We start from the raw sequence: 6,922 nt of genomic DNA on the forward strand, positions 1-6,922 counted from the left end.
AACTCGAGAATTTGGTCAAAAATGACACGTCAGCTGAGACATGAATGATGTCTGGATCTATCAGGCTAATGTAGCTAATAATTAAGGCAAGCTAACAGCTACCGGTTGAGCATCGTCCCAACTGCGTGCATAATCTCTACTTAAGACATAAGAGGACATGCTGGAGAAGAAGCGAGTTATTCTACCTAACGTCTCTGTCTAACACACCTTAACCCTCACGTTACGTTTTCAACGTAAAGTCACGTTAAGCGTGTTTGTGCATCTGGTATGATGACAAAATAGTTTTTCATGTCTGTTAAATCTTATGAACCGCAGACATCAGAGGGAAAGACAAGCTAAACATTTTGAAATGTTTACACGTTATAAACAGGATGTTGGCCAGAACGAGAAGAGTGTTATGTTGCGCGTCAAACAAGATCGGCTCACCGACAGCAGTGCAGCGCAGACACGTGCTGAATCCCGTGTGGTGCTGTTGTAGAGAAATAATCAACCACGTTGATCATGTTCCTATAACCACGCCCCCGAGTGTTTTATTCCTCTTACACCACAGCGATTTTACCTGGCGATTACAATTTTTTTATTTATTAAAACGACGACACGTACTGTTTATCCGTTTATAGTTACATTTACTGCCGCGGAACGTCCATGAAACAAGTTCTCACTTACGTTATAGTTAGAGCAGATTCGTGTAAACGGTCGTATCCTCATCAGCGTCTCTTTTCCGCTGTTTCGACGTTAATAAGACGAAAGAACTCGGCTTACTGATAAACCGCAAAGCACAAACTCCCCTGTCCCGAAGAGTCACGGCTTTACCCCTCGCTGTGGTAATATTGTAAACCGTATCATATGTTAAATAAATAAATCAATCAATCTCGGCGCACGCTGAGTTCTAGCACTGAACGTTGTTCTTTTCTCATTTCATCTCCTTTCTGTTTCCCCCACGCGAGAACGCGCGTCTAAGCGCTCGTGTGTTTTTTGTTTTCGTCTTGTTTTATCGGTTGCTCCTGAGGGCGCGACTGTGACGCTTGTGTCTACTGCATCACGTCATTATCTGGACGATTCCACGTACGCAGGATTAAGTCTGTTTTAAGCGGGTGCTGATGTCGTAGAGCGATTCACGGTTCCTCTTACAGGAAATAATGAATGAAATGTTTGTTTTTTTTTTGTTTTGTAGGGACGCATCGAAAACGCGCTCATTTACGACAAAACCTCATACCAGATGATACTGTGTGGTGTAATCCTAGCGTACGTTATCGCGCTAAGGAACAGACTGTAAATATCGAGAGGACGAACTAGAGCATCTACAAGTGACTTAAAAAAGCAAACAAACATCTTAAACATAAAACTAGATGAGACACAACGAGTACGTTTACACGGACAGCGGTGATCTAATTACGGACCTTATTCTGAATAAGACGTATAATGTTGTGATTAAGGTGTTTACATGAGTCGCTTTTGGAATACTCCTTTCATGTTCCCGTGTTACGTGTTATAGAACGTAGACGGATTAACGTCACACGTCATTACGTCCCCGCGTCACGCCGTCCGACGTCCCTCCAGAATTTCACGTATCGACGTACAGTCAGTCTTCGTTATGGGACCGTAAACAGTTTTGGGTGTTTCATTTTTAATTTTTACGAACGCTTCAAGTGCGGTTAATTATTTGTCGTGCTGTACGTGCTAATAGACGACTGCTTGAAGCCGTGGGCTGCGTCCCGAACCGCGTACTTACCGTCTATATAGTATATAGAGATACATGTATTTCTCCTACTATATACTAGGCAAGTACGCGGTTTGGGACGCAGCCGTGCTCTCTTGTTGAGCGCTGCCGTGTGTGTACGTGTCCTGTCGCACAATGCGGTGAAAACTCCCACACGACGTTAATAGTGTGATTAAGGTGTGTACGTGTCTGTAACGCACGTCCATAACGCGACTAAAACAGGAATACTCCACACGTCTTAATTCCATTTGTGTTTACTTCGAGTGTGACTTTAATCAGATTAAGGTCATCAATAATCTCTGTTTACATGCTAGTGTCTTAATCAGAGTATCGTCTTAATCGGGTTCATATGGGATTATCGTTGTCCGTGTAAACGCACTGAGTGTCTACAGATGATGCCTGGTCTGTTCGAGTACGTTGTTCTTGATGAGCGGATATTGGTCATCGCTATTCCATCTACGCTAATTAAGTCAACTAGCTCATGTGCTTCATTTTAAATCGCTCGCTAACGTTATGAGGTACGTGCGTGGGTGCTTTTTCATATCCGACATTTAAGTCAGGAAACATAAACACGGATGTTCAATGACGTCCCTGACTGATTAAGAATAAGTTTTGGTATCGACGAGTCCTAAAAAGTTGTTATCGATGCGTCCCTGATTTAATCTCAGTTTAGTTTCCTACACCGAATAAGCCAAGTCTCCGCGAGTCTGAGGGCTAACGTGTTCTTCCTCCGAGACACAAGACGTCTTGCGTGTGTTACATCACACCACAGGGCAGCTCAACACGCTTGGAGGAGGCACCAACCACCCTCGTTTATAACCGTGAGCAGGGACTTGGCGGATGTGGCTCTGATCTGACTGGGAGAGAGTTAGTAACGTCGTGTCTTATCCAAAGCGCAGGAGAGTTAAAGCTCTCTTCGACTCCGAAAGCCTGTTGGGAATGTTGGGATTCTTGAGGAGTTTTTTTTCTTGGAAAATATTTTTAAAATGTAATAAAATGACAAACAAGCTGAAACAGTCTCAGGATAACTGTACAAAGCCGTCGAGAACGGTGACTATGAGGGGAACAGTTTGAGAATCGCTCCCTCTAATACTACGGGATGTCGTAGATCAGTGTGTTAAAGACTAAGTCGTTGTTCTGCTTCACGTATTCAACAATTATGACGGTGAAACAAACGAAAACTTTTTTTTTGTTGGATAAAGCGGTCATAAAAGTGTGTCGTTTCCTCTACACAATCTCCATTTCCTTCGATACAAGTTCTCCCATTTCTGTCACAGGGGATTCGAACACGCAACCTTCTAATCTGTAACTTAAAGCCCGACCAGCTGAGCCACAACAACTAGCTCGAGTAGACACCACTGTAAGTCATTATTTTTAAATCATTGACCAGATTGTGTTATTTTATACTATGTAGGATAGTATAATACTTTACTGTAAATGTGTAGACTACTTGTGAAAACTCTTAGAATTGTATAAAAAAATAATAAATAAAATCACAGTATTTTTTTCTACAGTACACTTAAGGTTTTGATTTGACTTCCCCTCATAAACCAGTAATTCAGTCCCTGCAGGATTTGGCGAGTTTGCGATCGTAGAAATTCAAAATCAAACAAACGCAACATTCAGAGGAGCTTTCGATTTCTCAAAATGACTGCAGATTCACGGGCGTTGAACACGAGTACAGCTAAAAGCTCTCGTTCACAGACAAACATCACTGCGAAAGACTGTGCAAAACAATTTTGTGCGATTTCGCCAATTCAAGTCGTTTTCCGACAAAAAAAAAAAAAGCACAAAAAACTCCATCGCGAGTTTTGCAAAAAGTCGCAGCTTCTGGCTTCAGCAGTCACAGAAATAACCTCAGTGAAATCCTGTATGGACCGGTAATTCAAAACGTGAAACTCAGGACATCGTCTCTCATCGCCTCTCTTTTCTAAACCCCAGCGTTAGGTAGACTTGTTTCACCCACACTTCCACGATCTGGACACGAGGATAACATACCAACGTACAAAACTCCACGCAGGATCGAACTCTGGAGCTGTGAGGCGTCATTTTTAATGAACACATGAACTTTATTAATAAACCAAATCTCTCCGTTTCCTAACAGTGGGTTTCTGAGAGAACTGTAACTAAAGAATAAAAATGTTTTTAAAAGTGATGATATATTTCACAAAGACAAAAGCCTAATTAAGTTACTTTAAGACACATTTTTAAGTTGAAGAGGTTCAGCTGATGATATGGTTCCAGTGGTTTACTAATTAAATTCTGTTTAAAGCGACGCTTCAGTAAAGTTGAGGCTCTGAGATTACACGTTCTGTATGAAGTTCCTTTAAACCCTCACACGTGGTTCTCCTGAGGCAGCGCATAGAGCACAAACTGCAACACTAATAAAGGATTTATGAGGGTTGGCACGTCGTCGTCTCAGGAGTTCAACAGCACCACACAGTGGTCACGACGCGTAACTGCAACCACAGGAATAAATAAACACAGAAATAAATAAATTACGAATAAAAATGTTTTAATCATCACTTCAGACCAGTTTTAAAAAAAACACAAACAAACACCAAACAATTCATGTATTTACATTCATGTGTTCTTCTTTCATGTTTTGTTCCTCATATTTATATACATATATATTTACATACAATATTTACAGAAAGGTTCATGGGGGGGGGGGGGGGGGGCGAAGGGGTATAAGAAAAACAATAAAGACAATAACAACACTAATATGAGTCTTATTAATATTGTGAATGATTAATTATTAATAATACGGACAGTGTAACGTATATATTTATATAAATCTGTATGTACATGGCGAGTGGAGAACGAACCGAAGACGAGACGCGACACAAATAATATCCACTGTTAAATAATTTAAGTGTAAACTGAGGTGTTAAGTGTGGTTACAAGTTTCATATAAAAAAAAAAAGTCTGAAGAGTAAAAACATCTCTCACACACACACACACACACACACACACACACACACACACACACACAGAAGTAAAGCTCATTTAATCAACCTCGTTAAGCAACAATTACACACACCTACGCAACCCAGAACCCGCTCTAAACGCTCTGTTAGAATGTCTCAGCTACTGCTCCAGTACCAGAACCTGCTGTAAACGTTCTGACGAAATATCCAAGCTACTGTTCTAGAACCGGTACTCTGTCAAATATCCCGTTAGAATGTCTGAGATATGATTCCAGAACGATGACCCACTTTAAACGTTCTGTTTCTGAAATATCCGAGCTACCATTCTAGAACCAACACCGGTTAAAACCACCTTTTGGAATGTCTGAGATCCTGCACTAGAACCAGAACCCACTCTAAACGTTCTGGCATAACTACTAAACTACTTGTCTAGAACCAGACCCTGCTCTAAGTATTCTGTTGAAATATCCAAGCTACTGTTCTAGAACCATCCAGGGATCTAGAATTCGACTCATTAAAATGTCTCAGTTTCTGATCTAGAACCAGAACCGATGCTGTGACTACTGTTGTATAATCAAGGACTCGAACTCTATCTGACGTCCTGACTGGTGAGCTGAAGGCTCTATAGCACTAACACCAACTGTTCTAAACATCCTATCAGAGGGTCTGGAAAATGTCCCAGCTATTGTTCTAGAACCCGAAAACAACAATGTTGTAAATGTTCTTTTTGAACTACTGTCCTAGAATCAAAACGGACTCCTTCATAAACATTTAAACTGCTGTTCTAGAACTAGAACCAACACTGTTCTAAACACACTGTTCAAATCATTAAGCTACTGCTACAGAATCCTAACCATCTAACACTCTACAGTGTCTGAGCTGACGTTCCATCCATCAGAAGGTCTGAGCTACCTTTCTAGACTGCTGTTCCAGAACTAGAACCAACACGGTTCTAAACACCCTGTTCAAACAGACTCTTTTCAGTTCTAGTGCCGTAACGATCGAACACTTTAAACGTCTGAGCTGACGTTCCGTCCCATCAGAAGGTCCGAGCTAATGCAACGGGATAACAGGAGAACCGACTCTGTTCCCACCATCAAGTTCCTAATCTTTGTGCTACCATTCTAGAACCTGAACTGACTCCATTCTGTTATAAAATCATCTAACATTCTAAAATGTCTGTGCTGATGCTCTGTCCTATCTATCTCTCTAGAAATAGAACCGACTCTAAACATCCCGTTTAAATCTTTACGCTACGGTTCTAGAACCTAAACCGGCTCCGTCCTGTTCTAGAATCCTAAGAAAACGGAGCTGATCCGAGCTACTTTTCCAGACTCCGTTCTAATCGTCCCGTTATAAACTTCTGAGCGGTTAGAACCGCACGCTCAGACGCAGAACCAGCTGAAACGTGTTCGTGTGAAAATAGATAGAGTGTAGTGAATACTACGGCGAGCGCTCCCCGGTTATTTACTTCATGAAAGCCTTAAAAAAGTAAGAAGACGTTGGTGTTTTTTTTTTGTTTAGTTTTTTTTCAGTCAAGCTTACAAAGACACTCCTGCACTCCTACAGCCTGGAGGAGAAAGCCGCGCGCGAGACGTTTGATTAATGAGATTAGATGACGGTTTTATCCTTCACTTTTCGTCTCTCCTTCCTTCTTTCGTGCATGGTTCAAAAGTGTCCACTTTAGAAGGAAACGTGAGAACAAAGCCGCTCTGATGATCTGATGAAGACAGACAGCACCACGCCGTGCCGCCCGGCTCTAAATACCCAAGATGCCAAGTATCAGATGACACTTTTCTTCCGAAGCATAATGCGTTTTGTTTAGGCGTCGCTCACGAAGGACAAGCAGCGCTAAAACTTTCAGACCGGTGAAATAAATAGTAGAAGCTGACCTTAGGGACAGCTAGAGACATTAGTGTTGTATTGTGTAGAAGGGCTGGGCGATATCGATACTGTGATATATGAACATCACGATACGCTTGAGTATCGAGTACAGGGTGCACCGTCACACACCCGAACAAGTTCATCCTAGATCTTTTTTTTTTTTTTAAGTTAAAAACTAAACGTTGTATCACGAGGTCCAGAAATATCACAGTATTGACAGAATAAACGCATTTTCCATTTCGCCCTGATAAATGACCATGAGACGGAGAAGAAACCCATCAGAAGAAGGATAATAATAATAATAATAATAATAATAATAATAATAATAATAATAAAACCTTTCCTGTTGCAATAGGACTCTTCTTCAGTGTGCAGGATTGCTGACACT

General features: G+C 41.3%; 1 protein-coding gene across 1 annotated transcript in view; it reads right to left on the minus strand.

Annotated features, from left to right (window-relative positions):
* Positions 1-4,218: 4,218 nt before the first annotated feature.
* The window catches only part of si:dkey-117m1.4 (uncharacterized), a 20,529-nt gene continuing 17,825 nt past the window's right edge, over positions 4,219-6,922 (minus strand). Inside the window, exon 9 of the mRNA XM_053622176.1 lies at positions 4,219-6,922. This exon is cut by the window's right edge and continues 435 nt beyond it. The gene's annotated coding sequence lies outside the window, so the exon portion shown is untranslated.

The sequence above is a fragment of the Ictalurus furcatus genome, chromosome 3, assembly GCF_023375685.1.
Source record: "Ictalurus furcatus strain D&B chromosome 3, Billie_1.0, whole genome shotgun sequence".
NCBI lineage: Eukaryota > Metazoa > Chordata > Actinopteri > Siluriformes > Ictaluridae > Ictalurus > Ictalurus furcatus.